This window comes from Chiloscyllium plagiosum, unplaced genomic scaffold (genome assembly GCF_037043375.1).
Source record: "Chiloscyllium plagiosum isolate Xiang-an unplaced genomic scaffold, Cpla_swu_hap1 HiC_scaffold_52, whole genome shotgun sequence".
Classification (NCBI taxonomy): Eukaryota; Metazoa; Chordata; class Chondrichthyes; order Orectolobiformes; family Hemiscylliidae; genus Chiloscyllium; species Chiloscyllium plagiosum.
The window spans coordinates 26,167,021-26,185,737 of NW_028270190.1; positions in this window are offsets into that span (position 1 = coordinate 26,167,021).

Consider the following 18,717-nt stretch of genomic DNA (forward strand, 5'->3'; position numbering starts at 1 on the left):
GCATTCTCTCTCACACACGCATTCTCTCTCTCACACACACATTCTCTCACACACGCATCCTCTCTCTTACACAGACACTCGTTCTCTCTCTCACACATGCACACATTCTCTCTCTCACACATGCACACATTCTCTCACACACGCATTCTCTCTCACACACACGCATTCTCTCTCACACACACACATTCTCTCACACACGCATTCTCTCTCTTACACAGACACTCGTTCTCTCTCTCTCACACACGCATTCTCTCTCACACATGCATGCATTCTCTCACACACGCATTCTCTCTCACACAGGCATTCTCTCTCACACACACACATTCTCTCACACACGCAGCCTCTCTCTTACACAGACACTCGTTCTCTCTCTCTCACACACGCATTCTCTCTCTGACACATGCACACATTCTCTCACACACGCATCCTCACTCTTACACAGATACTCGTTCTCTCTCTCTCACACACGCATTCTCTCTCACACACACACACATTCTCTCACACACGCATCCTCTCTCTTACACAGACACTCGTTCTATCTCTCTCACACACGCATTCTCTCTCTCACACATGCACACATTTTCACACACACACATCCTCTCTCTTACACAGACACTCGTTCTCTCTCTCTCACACACGCATTCTCTCACACACACAAGCATTCTCTCTCTCACACACGCATTCTCTCTCACACGCACACTCTCTCACGCGCACACATTCTCTCTCTCACACACGCATCCTCTCTCTTACACAGACACTCGTTCTCTCTCTCACACACACGCATTCTCTCTCTCACACATGCATGCATTCTCTCACACACGCATTCTCTCTCACACACAAGCATTCTCTCTCTCACACACGCATTCTCTCTCACACAAACACATTCTCTCACGCACGCATCCTCTCTCTTACACAGACACTCGTTCTCTCTCTCTCACACACGCATTCTCTCTCACACATGCATGCATTCTCTCACACACGCATTCTCTCTCACACACGCATTCTCTCACACACACACACATTCTCTCACACATGCATCCTCTCTCTTACAAAGACACTCGTTCTCTCCCTCTCACACACGCATTCTCTCTCTCACACACGCATTCTCTCTCACACAAACACATTCTCTCACACACGCATCCTCTCTCTTACACAGAAACTCGTTCTCTCTCTCTCACACATGCATTCTCTCTCACACATGCATGCATTCTCTCACACACGCATTCTCTCTCACACACGCATTCTTTCTCTCACACACACATTCTCTCACACACGCATCCTCTCTCTTACACAGACACTCGTTCTCTCTCTCACACACACGCATTCTCTCTCTCACACATGCACACATTCTCTCACACACGCATTCTCTCTCACACACACGCATTCTCTCTCACACACACACATTATCTCACACACGCTTCCTCTCGCTTACACAGACACTCGTTCTCTCTCTCTCACACACGCATTCTCTCTCACACATGCATGCATTCTCTCACACACGCATTCTCTCTCACACACGCATTCTCTCTCTCACACACACATTCTCTCACACATGCATCCTCTCTCTTACACAGACACTCGTTCTCTCTCTCTCACACACGCATTCTCTCTCTCACACATTCACACATTCTCTCACACACGCATCCTCTCTCTTCCACAGACTCTCGTTCTCTCTCTCTCACACACGCTTTCTCTCACACACACACACATTCTCTCACACACGCATCCTCTCTCTTACACAGACACTCGTTCTCTCTCTCACACACACGCATTCTCTCACACACGCATTCTCTCTTACACACAAGCATTCTCTCTCTCACACACGCATTCTCGCTCACACGCACACTCTCTCACACGCACACATTCTCTCTCTCACACACGCATCCTCTCTCTTACACAGACACTCGTTCTCTCTCAAACACACACGCATTCTCTCTCTCACACATGCATGCATTCTCTCACACACGCATTCTCTCTCACACACAAGCATTCTCTCTCTCAAACACGCATTCTCTCTCACACAACACACATTCTCTCACACACGCATCCTCTCTCTTACACAGACACTCGTTCTCTCTCTCTCACACACGCATTCTCTCTCACACATGCATGCATTCTCTCACACACGCATTCTCTCTCACACACGCATTCTCTCTCTCACACACACATTCTCTCACAAACGCATCCTCTCTCTTACACAGACACTCGTTCTCTCTCTCACACACACGCATTCTCTCTCACACACACGCATTCTCTCTCACACACACACATTCTCTCACACACGCATCCTCTCTCTTACACAGACACTCGTTCTCTCTCTCTCACACACGCATTCTCTCTCACACATGCATGCATTCCCTCACACACGCCTTTTCTCTCACACACACATTCTCTCTCTCACACACACATTCTCTCACACACGCATCCTCTCTCTCACACAGACACTCGTTCTCTCTCTCTCACACACGCATTCTCTCTCTCACACATGCACACATTCTCTCACACACGCATCCTCTCTCTTACACAGACACTCGTTCTCTCTCTCTCACACACGCATTCTCTCTCTCACACACACATTCTCTCACACACGCATACTCTCTCTTACACAGACACTCGTTCTCTCTCTCTCACACACGCATTCTCTCTCTCACACATGCACACATTCTCTCACACACGCATCCTCTCTCTTACACAGACACTCGTTCTCTCTCTCTCACACACGCATTCTCTCACACACGCATTCTCTCTCACACACAAGCATTCTCTCTCTCACACACGCATTCTCTCTCACACGCACACTCTCTCACACGCACACATTCTCTTTCTCACACACGCATCCTCACTCTTACACAGACACTCGTTCTCTCTCTCTCACACACGCATTCTCTCTCTCACACATGCATGCATTCTCTCACACACGCATTCGCTCTCACACACAAGCATTCTCTCTCTCACACACGCATTCTCTCTCACACACACACATTCTCTCACACACGCATCCTCTCTCTTACACAGACACTCGTTCTCTCTCTCTCACACACGCATTCTCTCTCAGACATGCATGCATTCCCTCACACACGCATTCTCTCTCACACACGCATTCTCCCTCTCACGCACACATTCTCTCACACACGCATCCTCTCTCTTACACAGACACTCGTTCTCTCTCTCTCACACACGCATTCTCTCTCTCACACATGCACACATTCTCTCACACACGCATTCTCTCTCTCACACACGCATTCTCTCTCACACACACACATTCTCTCACACACGCATCCTCTCTCTTACACAGACACTCGTTCTCTCTCTCACACACACGCATTCTCTCTCACACATGCATGCATTCTCTCACACACGCATTCTCTCTCACACACACATTCTCTCTCTCACACACACATTCTCTCACACACGCATCCTCTCTCTTACACAGACACTCGTTCTCTCTCTCTCACACACGCATTCTCTCTCTCACACATGCACACATTCTCTCACACACGCATCCTCTCTCTTACACAGACACTCGTTCTCTCTCTCTCACACACGCATTCTCTCTCTCACACACACACATTCTCTCACACACGCATCCTCTCTCTTACACAGACACTCGTTCTGTCTCTCTCACACTCGCATTCTCTCTCTCACACATGCACACATTCTCTCACACACGCATCCTCTCTCTTACACAGACACTCGTTCCCTCTCTCTCACACACGCATTCTCTCACACACGTATTCTCTCTCACACACAAGCATTCTCTCTCTCACACACGCATTCTCTCTCACACGCACACTCTCTCACACGCACACATTCTCTCTCTCACACACGCATCCTCTCTCTTACACAGACGCTCGTTCTCTCTCTCTCACACACGCATTCTCTCTCTCACACATGCATGCATTCTCTCACACACGCATTCTCTCTCACACACAAGCATTCTCTCTCTCACACACGCATTCTCTCTCTCACACACACATTCTCTCACACACGCATCCTCCCTCTTACACAGACACTCGTTCCCTCTCTCTCACACACGCATTCTCTCTCACACATGCATGCATTCTCTCACACACGCATTCTCTCTCACACACGCATTCTCTCTCTCACACACACATTCTCTCACACACGCATCCTCTCTCTTACACAGACACTCGGTCTCTCTCTCTCACACACGCATTCTCTCTCTCACACATGCACACATTCTCTCACACACGCATTCTCTCTCACACACACGCATTCTCTATCACACACACACATTCTCTCACACACGCATCCTCTCTCTTACACAGACACTCGTTCCCTCTCTCTCACACACGCATTCTCTCTCTCACACATGCATACATTCTCTCACACACGCATCCTCTCTCTTACACAGACACTCGTTCTCTCTCTCTCACACATGCATTCTCTCTCACACACACACATTCTCTCACACACACATCCTCTCTCTTACACAGACACTCGTTCTCTCTCTCTCACACACGCATTCTCTCTCTCACACATGCACACTTTCTCTCACACACGCATCCTCTCTCTTACACAGACACTCGTTCTCTCTCGCTCACGCACGCATTCTCTCACACACGCATTCTCTCTCACACACAAGCATTCTCTCTCTCACACACGCATTCTCTCTCACACGCACACTCTCTCACACGCACACATTCTCTTTCTCACACACGCATCCTCACTCTTACACAGACACTCGTTCTCTCTCTCTCACACACGCATTCTCTCTCTCACACATGCATGCATTCTCTCACACACGCATTCTCTCTCACACACAAGCATTCTCTCTCTCACACATGCATGCATTCTCTCACACACGCATTCTCTCTCACACACGCATCCTCTCTCTTACACAGACACTCGTTCTCTCTCACACACACACGCATTCTCTCTCACACACACGCATTCTCTCTCACACACACACATTCTCTCACACACGCATCCTCTCTCTTACACAGACACTCGTTCTCTCTCTCTCACACACGCATTCTCTCTCACACATGCATGCATTCCCTCACACACGCCTTTTCTCTCACACACACATTCTCTCTCTCACACACACATTCTCTCACACACGCATCCTCTCTCTCACACAGACACTCGTTCTCTCTCTCTCACACACGCATTCTCTCTCTCACACATGCACACATTCTCTCACAGACGCATCCTCTCTCTTACACAGACACTCGTTCTCTCTCTCTCACACACACGCATTCTCTCTCTCACACACACATTCTCTCACACACGCATCCTCTCTCTTACACAGACACTCGTTCTCTCTCTCTCACACACGCATTCTCTCTCTCACACATGCACACATTCTCTCACACACGCATCCTCTCTCTTACACAGACACTCGTTCTCTCTCTCTCACACACGCATTCTCTCACACACGCATTCTCTCTCACACACAAGCATTCTCTCTCTCACACACGCATTCTCTCTCACACGCACACTCTCTCACACGCACACATTCTCTTTCTCACACACGCATCCTCACTCTTACACAGACACTCGTTCTCTCTCTCTCACACACGCATTCTCTCTCTCACACATGCATGCATTCTCTCACACACGCATTCTCTCTCACACACAAGCATTCTCTCTCTCACACACGCATTCTCTCTCACACACACACATTCTCTCACACACGCATCCTCTCTCTTACACAGACACTCGTTCTCTCTCTCTCACACACGCATTCTCTCTCAGACATGCATGCATTCTCTCACACACGCATTCTCTCTCACACACGCATTCTCCCTCTCACGCACACATTCTCTCACACACGCATCCTCTCTCTTACACAGACACTCGTTCTCTCTCTCACACACGCATTCTCTCTCTCACACATGCACACATTCTCTCACACACGCATTCTCTCTCTCACACACGCATTCTCTCTCACACACACACATTCTCTCACACACGCATCCTCTCTCTTACACAGACACTCGTTCTCTCTCTCACACACACGCATTCTCTCTCACACATGCATGCATTCTCTCACACACGCATTCTCTCTCACACACACATTCTCTCTCTCACACACACATTCTCTCACACACGCATCCTCTCTCTTACACAGACACTCGTTCTCTCTCTCTCACACACGCATTCTCTCTCTCACACATGCACACATTCTCTCACACACGCATTCTCTCTCACACACACGCATTCTCTATCACACACACACATTCTCTCACACACGCATCCTCTCTCTTACACAGACACTCGTTCTCTCTCTCTCACACACGCATTCTCTCTCTCACACACACACATTCTCTCACACACGCATCCTCTCTCTTACACAGACACTCGTTCTGTCTCTCTCACACTCGCATTCTCTCTCTCACACATGCACACATTCTCTCACACACGCATCCTCTCTCTTACACAGACACTCGTTCCCTCTCTCTCACACACGCACTCTCTCACACACGTATTCTCTCTCACACACAAGCATTCTCTCTCTCACACACGCATTCTCTCTCACACGCACACTCTCTCACACGCACACATTCTCTCTCTCACACACGCATCCTCTCTCTTACACAGACGCTCGTTCTCTCTCTCACACACACGCATTCTCTCTCTCACACATGCATGCATTCTCTCACACACGCATTCTCTCTCACACACAAGCATTCTCTCTCTCACACACGCATTCTCTCTCACACACACACATTCTCTCACACACGCATCCTCCCTCTTACACAGACACTCGTTCCCTCTCTCTCACACACGCATTCTCTCTCACACATGCATGCATTCTCTCACACACGCATTCTCTCTCACACACGCATTCTCTCTCTCACACACACATTCTCTCACACACGCATCCTCTCTCTTACACAGACACTCGCTCTCTCTCTCTCACACACGCATTCTCTCTCTCACACATGCACACATTCTCTCACACACGCATTCTCTCTCACACACACGCATTCTCTATCACACACACACATTCTCTCACACACGCATCCTCTCTCTTACACAGACACTCGTTCCCTCTCTCTCACACACGCATTCTCTCTCTCACACATGCATACATTCTCTCACACACGCATCCTCTCTCTTACACAGACACTCGTTCTCTCTCTCTCACACATGCATTCTCTCTCACACACACACATTCTCTCACACACACATCCTCTCTCTTACACAGACACTCGTTCTCTCTCTCTCACACACGCATTCTCTCTCTCACACATGCACACTTTCTCTCACACACGCATCCTCTCTCTTACACAGACACTCGTTCTCTCTCGCTCACGCACGCATTCTCTCACACACGCATTCTCTCTCACACACAAGCATTCTCTCACACACACACGCATTCTTTTCTCTCTCACGCACACACGCATTCTCTCCTTAACACACACGCATTCTTTTGTCTCTCGCACACACACATTCACACACGCACGCATTCTCTCTCACACGCACACACTCATTCTCTATCTCTCACGTTCAAACGAATTCTCTCTCTCACGCAGACACGAAGTCTCTCTCTCTGTCTCACACACACGCATTCTCTCTCTATCTCTCGCACACACATTCTATCTCACGCACACATGCATTCTCTCTCTCTCTCACGCACACACAAATTCTCTCTCTCTCGCACATGCTCATTCTCTCTGTCTCTCACACACGAATTCTCTCTCTCCCTCGCAGACACTCATTCTCTCTCTCTCACGCTCACCCGCATTCTCTCTCTCACACACACACGCATTCTCTCTCTCGCACACACTCATTCTCTCTCTCTCGCACATACGATTTCTCTCTCTCTCACGCACACACGAATTCTCACTCTCTGTCTCGCACACACATTCTCTCTCACGCACACACATTCTCTCTCTCTCGCACACACGCATTCTCTCTCTCTCTCTCACACACACTCATTCTCTTTGTCTCTCACGCACGGATTCTCTTTCTCTCTCACACACACATTCTCTCACAGACGCATTCTTTCTCTCTCTCTCTCACGCATAAATTCTCTCTCTCACGCACGCATGCATTCTCTCTCACACACATGCATTCTTTTCTCTCTCACGCACACACGCATTCTCTCTTTAACATACACTCATTCTTTTCTCTCTCATACGCACGCATTCTCTCTCACACGCATTCTCTCTCTCACACACACATTCTCTCTATCACACACACGCATTCTCTCTCAGACATGCATGCATTCTCTCACACACGCATTCTCTCTCACACACGCATTCTCCCTCTCACGCACACATTCTCTCACACACGCATCCTCTCTCTTACACAGACACTCGTTCTCTCTCTCACACACACGCATTCTCTCTCTCACACATGCACACATTCTCTCACACACGCATCCTCTCTCTTACACAGACACTCGTTCTCTCTCTCTCACACACGCATTCTCTCTCTCACACACACGCATTCTCTCTCACACGCACACTCTCTCACACGCACACATTCTCTCTCTCACACACGCATCCTCTCTCTTACACAGACGCTCGTTCTCTCTCTCTCACACACGCATTCTCTCTCTCACACATGCATGCATTCTCTCACACACGCATTCTCTCTCACACACAAGCATTCTCTCTCTCACACACGCATTCTCTCTCTCACACACACATTCTCTCACACACGCATCCTCCCTCTTACACAGACACTCGTTCCCTCTCTCTCACACACGCATTCTCTCTCACACATGCATGCATTCTCTCACACACGCATTCTCTCTCACACACGCATTCTCTCTCTCACACACACATTCTCTCACACACGCATCCTCTCTCTTACACAGACACTCGGTCTCTCTCTCTCACACACGCATTCTCTCTCTCACACATGCACACATTCTCTCACACACGCATTCTCTCTCACACACACGCATTCTCTATCACACACACACATTCTCTCACACACGCATCCTCTCTCTTACACAGACACTCGTTCCCTCTCTCTCACACACGCATTCTCTCTCTCACACATGCATACATTCTCTCACACACGCATCCTCTCTCTTACACAGACACTCGTTCTCTCTCTCTCACACATGCATTCTCTCTCACACACACACATTCTCTCACACACACATCCTCTCTCTTACACAGACACTCGTTCTCTCTCTCTCACACACGCATTCTCTCTCTCACACATGCACACTTTCTCTCACACACGCATCCTCTCTCTTACACAGACACTCGTTCTCTCTCGCTCACGCACGCATTCTCTCACACACGCATTCTCTCTCACACACAAGCATTCTCTCTCTCACACACGCATTCTCTCTCACACGCACACTCTCTCACACGCACACATTCTCTTTCTCACACACGCATCCTCACTCTTACACAGACACTCGTTCTCTCTCTCTCACACACGCATTCTCTCTCTCACACATGCATGCATTCTCTCACACACGCATTCTCTCTCACACACAAGCATTCTCTCTCTCACACACGCATTCTCTCTCTCACACACACATTCTCTCACAAACGCATCCTCTCTCTTACACAGACACTCGTTCTCTCTCACACACACACGCATTCTCTCTCACACACACGCATTCTCTCTCACACACACACATTCTCTCACACACGCATCCTCTCTCTTACACAGACACTCGTTCTCTCTCTCTCACACACGCATTCTCTCTCACACATGCATGCATTCCCTCACACACGCCTTTTCTCTCACACACACATTCTCTCTCTCACACACACATTCTCTCACACACGCATCCTCTCTCTCACACAGACACTCGTTCTCTCTCTCTCACACACGCATTCTCTCTCTCACACATGCACACATTCTCTCACAGACGCATCCTCTCTCTTACACAGACACTCGTTCTCTCTCTCTCACACACACGCATTCTCTCTCTCACACACACATTCTCTCACACACGCATCCTCTCTCTTACACAGACACTCGTTCTCTCTCTCTCACACACGCATTCTCTCTCTCACACATGCACACATTCTCTCACACACGCATCCTCTCTCTTACACAGACACTCGTTCTCTCTCTCTCACACACGCATTCTCTCACACACGCATTCTCTCTCACACACAAGCATTCTCTCTCTCACACACGCATTCTCTCTCACACGCACACTCTCTCACACGCACACATTCTCTTTCTCACACACGCATCCTCACTCTTACACAGACACTCGTTCTCTCTCTCTCACACACGCATTCTCTCTCTCACACATGCATGCATTCTCTCACACACGCATTCTCTCTCACACACAAGCATTCTCTCTCTCACACACGCATTCTCTCTCACACACACACATTCTCTCACACACGCATCCTCTCTCTTACACAGACACTCGTTCTCTCTCTCTCACACACGCATTCTCTCTCAGACATGCATGCATTCTCTCACACACGCATTCTCTCTCACACACGCATTCTCCCTCTCACGCACACATTCTCTCACACACGCATCCTCTCTCTTACACAGACACTCGTTCTCTCTCTCACACACGCATTCTCTCTCTCACACATGCACACATTCTCTCACACACGCATTCTCTCTCTCACACACGCATTCTCTCTCACACACACACATTCTCTCACACACGCATCCTCTCTCTTACACAGACACTCGTTCTCTCTCTCACACACACGCATTCTCTCTCACACATGCATGCATTCTCTCACACACGCATTCTCTCTCACACACACATTCTCTCTCTCACACACACATTCTCTCACACACGCATCCTCTCTCTTACACAGACACTCGTTCTCTCTCTCTCACACACGCATTCTCTCTCTCACACATGCACACATTCTCTCACACACGCATTCTCTCTCACACACACGCATTCTCTATCACACACACACATTCTCTCACACACGCATCCTCTCTCTTACACAGACACTCGTTCTCTCTCTCTCACACACGCATTCTCTCTCTCACACACACACATTCTCTCACACACGCATCCTCTCTCTTACACAGACACTCGTTCTGTCTCTCTCACACTCGCATTCTCTCTCTCACACATGCACACATTCTCTCACACACGCATCCTCTCTCTTACACAGACACTCGTTCCCTCTCTCTCACACACGCACTCTCTCACACACGTATTCTCTCTCACACACAAGCATTCTCTCTCTCACACACGCATTCTCTCTCACACGCACACTCTCTCACACGCACACATTCTCTCTCTCACACACGCATCCTCTCTCTTACACAGACGCTCGTTCTCTCTCTCACACACACGCATTCTCTCTCTCACACATGCATGCATTCTCTCACACACGCATTCTCTCTCACACACAAGCATTCTCTCTCTCACACACGCATTCTCTCTCACACACACACATTCTCTCACACACGCATCCTCCCTCTTACACAGACACTCGTTCCCTCTCTCTCACACACGCATTCTCTCTCACACATGCATGCATTCTCTCACACACGCATTCTCTCTCACACACGCATTCTCTCTCTCACACACACATTCTCTCACACACGCATCCTCTCTCTTACACAGACACTCGCTCTCTCTCTCTCACACACGCATTCTCTCTCTCACACATGCACACATTCTCTCACACACGCATTCTCTCTCACACACACGCATTCTCTATCACACACACACATTCTCTCACACACGCATCCTCTCTCTTACACAGACACTCGTTCCCTCTCTCTCACACACGCATTCTCTCTCTCACACATGCATACATTCTCTCACACACGCATCCTCTCTCTTACACAGACACTCGTTCTCTCTCTCTCACACATGCATTCTCTCTCACACACACACATTCTCTCACACACACATCCTCTCTCTTACACAGACACTCGTTCTCTCTCTCTCACACACGCATTCTCTCTCTCACACATGCACACTTTCTCTCACACACGCATCCTCTCTCTTACACAGACACTCGTTCTCTCTCGCTCACGCACGCATTCTCTCACACACGCATTCTCTCTCACACACAAGCATTCTCTCACACACACACGCATTCTTTTCTCTCTCACGCACACACGCATTCTCTCCTTAACACACACGCATTCTTTTGTCTCTCGCACACACACATTCACACACGCACGCATTCTCTCTCACACGCACACACTCATTCTCTATCTCTCACGTTCAAACGAATTCTCTCTCTCACGCAGACACGAAGTCTCTCTCTCTGTCTCACACACACGCATTCTCTCTCTATCTCTCGCACACACATTCTATCTCACGCACACATGCATTCTCTCTCTCTCTCACGCACACACAAATTCTCTCTCTCTCGCACATGCTCATTCTCTCTGTCTCTCACACACGAATTCTCTCTCTCCCTCGCAGACACTCATTCTCTCTCTCTCACGCTCACCCGCATTCTCTCTCTCACACACACACGCATTCTCTCTCTCGCACACACTCATTCTCTCTCTCTCGCACATACGATTTCTCTCTCTCTCACGCACACACGAATTCTCACTCTCTGTCTCGCACACACATTCTCTCTCACGCACACACATTCTCTCTCTCTCGCACACACGCATTCTCTCTCTCTCTCTCACACACACTCATTCTCTTTGTCTCTCACGCACGGATTCTCTTTCTCTCTCACACACACATTCTCTCACAGACGCATTCTTTCTCTCTCTCTCTCACGCATAAATTCTCTCTCTCACGCACGCATGCATTCTCTCTCACACACATGCATTCTTTTCTCTCTCACGCACACACGCATTCTCTCTTTAACATACACTCATTCTTTTCTCTCTCATACGCACGCATTCTCTCTCACACGCATTCTCTCTCTCACACACACATTCTCTCTATCACACACACGCATTCTCTCTCAGACATGCATGCATTCTCTCACACACGCATTCTCTCTCACACACGCATTCTCCCTCTCACGCACACATTCTCTCACACACGCATCCTCTCTCTTACACAGACACTCGTTCTCTCTCTCACACACACGCATTCTCTCTCTCACACATGCACACATTCTCTCAAACAAGCATTCTCTCTCACACACACGCATTCTCTCTCACACACACACATTCTCTCACACACGAATCCTCTCTCTTACACAGACACGCGTTCTCTCTCTCTCACACACGCATTCTATCTCACACACATGCACACATTCTCTCACACACGCATCCTCTCTCTTACACAGACACTCGTTCTCTCTCTCTCACACACGCATTCTCTCTCTCACACACACACATTCTCTCACACACGCATCATCTCTCTTACACAGACACTCGTTCTCTCTCTCTCACACACTCGCATTCTCTCTCTCACACATGCACACATTCTCTCACACACGCATCCTCTCTCTTACACAGACACTCGTTCTCTCTCTCTCACACACGCATTCTCTCACACACGTATTCTCTCTCACACACAAGCATTCTCTCTCTCACACACGCATTCTCTCTCACACGCACACTCTCTCACACGCACACATTCTCTCTCACACACGCATCCTCTCTCTTACACAGACGCTCGTTCTCCCTCTCTCACATCGCATTCTCTCTCTCACACATGCATGCATTCACTCACACACGCATTCTTTCTCACACACAAGCATTCTCTCTCTCACAAACGCATTCTCTCTCTCACACACACATTCTCTCACACACGCATCCTCTCTCTTACACAGACACTCGTTCTCTCTCTCTCACACACGCATTCTCTCTCACACATGCATGCATTCTCTCACACACGCATTCTCTCTCACACACGCATTCTCTCTCTCACACACACATTCTCTCACACACGCATCCTCTCTCTTACACAGACACTCGTTCTCTCTCTCTCACACACGCATTCTCTCTCTCACACATGCACACATTCTCTCACACACGCATTCTCTCTCACACACACGCATTCTCTCTCTCACACACACATTCTCTCACACACGCATCCTCTCTCTTACACAGACACTCGTTCCCTCTCTCTCACACACGCATTCTCTCTCACACACATGCATACATTCTCTCACACACGCATCCTCTCTCTTACACAGACACTCATTCTCTCTCTCTCACACATGCATTCTCTCTCACACACACACATTCTCTCACACACACATCCTCTCTCTTACACAGACACTCGTTCTCTCTCTCTCACACACGCATTCTCTCTCTCACACATGCACACTTTCTCTCACACACGCATCCTCTCTCTTACACAGACACTCGTTCTCTATCGCTCACGCACGCATTCTCTCACACACGCATTCTCTCTCACACACAAGCATTCTCTCTCACACACATGCATTCTCTCTCACACGCACACATTCTCTCTCTCACACACGCATTCTTTCTCTCACACGCACACATTCTCTCTCTCACACGCTTTCTCTCTCTCACACACGCTCTCTCTCTCACACGCACACATTCTTCCTCACACACACGCATTCTCTTTCTCACACACACACGCATTCTTTTCTCTCTCACGCACACACGCATTCTCTCCTTAACACACACGCATTCTTTTGTCTCTCGCACACACACATTCACACACGCACGCATTCTCTCTCACACGCACACACTCATTCTCTATCTCTCACGTTCAAACGAATTCTCTCTCTCACGCAGACACGAAGTCTCTCTCTCTGTCTCACACACACGCATTCTCTCTCTATCTCTCGCACACACATTCTATCTCACGCACACATGCATTCTCTCTCTCTCTCACGCACACACAAATTCTCCCTCTCTCGCACACGCTCATTCTCTCTGTCTCTCACACACGAATTCTCTCTCTCCCTCGCACACACTCATTCTCTCTCTCTCACGCACACCCGCATTCTCTCTCTCACACACACACGCATTCTCTCTCTCGCACACACTCATTCTCTCTCTCTCGCACACACGATTTCTCTCTCTCTCACGCACACACGAATTCTCACTCTCTGTCTCGCACACACATTCTCTCTCACGTACACACATTCTCTCTCTCTCGCACACACGCATTCTCTCTCTCACTCTCACACACTCATTCTCTCTGTCTCTCACGCACGTATTCTCTTTCTCTCTCACACACACATTCTCTCACAGACGCATTCTTTCTCTCTCTCTCTCACGCATAAATTCTCTCTCTCACGCACGCACGCATTCTCTCTCACACACATGCACTCTTTTCTCTCTCACGCACACACGCATTCTCTCTTTAACATACACTCATTCTTTTCTCTCTCATACGCACGCATTCTCTCTCACACGCATTCTCTCTCACACACACATTCTCTCTATCACACACACGCATTCTCTCACACAAGCATTCTCTCTCTTACACCGACATTCGTTCTCTCTCTCACACACGCATGCATTCTCTCTCACACGCACACATTCTCTCTCTCACACGTATTCTCTCTCTCACACGCACGCATTCTCTCTCTCACACACGCTCTCTCTCACAGGCACACATTCTCTCTCTCTCACATGCACACATTCTCTCTCTCACACACGCATTCTCTCTCACAAGCACAGATTCTCTCTCTCACACACATGCATTCTCTCTCTCTCACACACACACAATCTTTTCTCTCTCACGCACACACACATTCTCTCTTTAACACACACTCATTCTTTTCTCTTCTTGCACGCACACATTCTGTCTCTCACACACACAAATTCTCTCTCTCTCGCACACACATTCTCTCTCACGCACACACGCATTCTCTCTCTCTCTAGCACACACGGATTCTCTTTCTCTCGCACACGCATTCTCTCTCTCTCACGCACACACGATTTCTCTCTCTCTTGCACACACTCATTCTCTCTCTCACGCACACACGATTTTTCTCTCTCTCTCTCGCACACACTCACTCTCTCTCTCTCATGCACACACATTCTCTCTCTCTCGCACACACTCATTCTCTCTCTCTCACACACACACACATTCTCTCTGTCTCTTACGCACGGATTCTCTTTCTCTCTCACACACACATTCTCTCACAGACGCATTCTTTCTCTTACACAGACACTCGTTCTCTCTCTCTCTCACGCATAAATTCTCTCTCTCACGCTCGCACGCATTCTCTCTCACACACAGGCATTCTTTTCTCTCTCACGCACACACGCATTCTCTCTTTAACATACACTCATTCTTTTCTCACTCATACGCACGCATTCTCTCTCACACGCACATATTCTCTCACATACACGCATTCTCTCTCTCACACACACATTCTCTCTCTCACACACAAGCATTCTCTCACACACGCATTCTCTCTCTTACACAGACACTCATTCTCTCTCTCACACACGCACACATTCTCTCTCTCTCACACACACACATTCTCTCTCTCATACACACACGCACTCTCTCTCTCTCGCACACACACATTCTCTCTCTCTCTCGCACACACATTCTCTCTCTCTCACGCACGCACGCATTCTCTCTCTCACACACACACGCATTCTCTCACTCTCTCACACACGCATTCTCTCTCTCTCTCTCTCTCACACACACAGTCTCTCTCTCTCTCGCACACACATTCTCTCACAGACGCATTCTTCCTCTTACACAGACACTCGTTCTCTCTCTCTCTCACGCATGCATTCACTCTCTCACACATGCACGCATTATGGCTCTCACGCACACACGCATTCTTTTCTCTCTTGCACGCACACATCCTCTCTCTCACACACACATACACATCCTCTCTCTCACACACGCGCATTCTCTCTCACACACGCATTCTCTCTCCCACGCACACATTCTCTCTCACACACACTCATTCTCTCTCTCACACACTCATTCTTTTCTCTCTCGCACTCACACATTCTCTCTCTCATGCACACACACATTCTCTTTCTCACACGCACACATTCTCTCTCACACGCACACATTCTCTTTCACACACGCATTCTCTATCTCTCTCACACACAAGCATTCTCTCTCACACATGCATTCTCTCTCTCACACACACATTCTCTCACACACGCATTCTCTCTCACACACACACATTCTCTCACACACGCATCCTCTCTCTTACACAGACACTCGTTCTCTCTCTCTCACACACGCATTCTCTCTCACACATGCATGCATTCTCTCACACACGCATGCATTCTCTCACACACGCATTCTCTCTCACACACGCATTCTCTCTCTCACACACGCATTCTCTCTCACACACACACATTCTCTCACACACGCATCCTCTCTCTTACACAGACACTCGTTCTCTCTCTCACACACACGCATTCTCTCTCACACATGCATGCATTCTCTCACACACGCATTCTCTCTCACACACGCATTCTCTCTCTCACACACACATTCTCTCACACACGCATCCTCTCTCTTACACAGACACTCGTTCTCTCTCTCACACATGCACACATTCTCTCTCTCACACATGCACACATTCTCTCACACACGCATTCTCTCTCACACACACGCAATCTCTCTCACACACACACATTCTCTCACACACGCATTCTCTCTCTTACACAGACACTCGTTCTCTCTCTCTCACACACGCATTCTCTCTCACACATGCATGCATTCTCTCACACACGCATTCTCTCTCACACAGGCATTCTCTCTCTCACACACACATTCTCTCACACACGCAGCCTCTCTCTTACACAGACACTCGTTCTCTCTCTCTCACACACGCATTCTCTCTCTGACACATGCACACATTCTCTCACACACGCATCCTCACTCTTACACAGACACTCGTTCTCTCTCTCTCACACACGCATTCTCTCTCACACACACACACACACATTCTCTCACACACGCATCCTCTCTCTTACACAGACACTCGTTCTATCTCTCTCACACACGCATTCTCTCTCTCACACATGCACACATTTTCACACACACGCATCCTCTCTCTTACACAGACACTCGTTCTCTCTCTCTCACACACGCATTCTCTCACACACACAAGCATTCTCTCTCTCACACACGCATTCTCTCTCACACGCACCCTCTCTCACACGCACACATTCTCTCTCTCACACACGCATCCTCTCTCTTACACAGACACTCGTTCTCTCTCTCACACACACGCATTCTCTCTCTCACACATGCATGCATCCTCTCACACACGCTTTCTGTCTCACACACAAGCATTCTCTCTCTCACACACGCATTCTCTCTCACACAAACACATTCTCTCACACACGCATCCTCTCTCTTACACAGACACTCGTTCTCTCTCTCTCAAACACGCATTCTCTCACACACGCATTCTCTCTCACACACGCATTCTCTCACACACACACACACATTCTCTCACACACGCATCCTCTCTCTTACACAGACACTCGTTCACTCTCTCTCACACACGCATTCTCTCTCTCACACACGCATTCTCTCTCACACAAACACATTCTCTCACACACGCATCCTCTCTCTTACACAGAAACTCGTTCTCTCTCTCTCACACACGCATCCTCTCTCACACATGCATGCATTCTCTCACACACGCATTCTCTCTCACACACGCATTCTTTCTCTCACACACACATTCTCTCACACATGCATCCTCTCTCTTACACAGACACTCGTTCTCTCTCTCACACACACGCAGTCTCTCTCTCACACATGCACACATTCTCTCACACACGCATTCTCTCTCACACACACGCATTCTCTCTCACACACACACATTATCTCACACACGCATCCTCTCGCTTACACAGACACTCGTTCTCTCTCTCTCACACACGCATTCTCTCTCACACATGCATGCATTC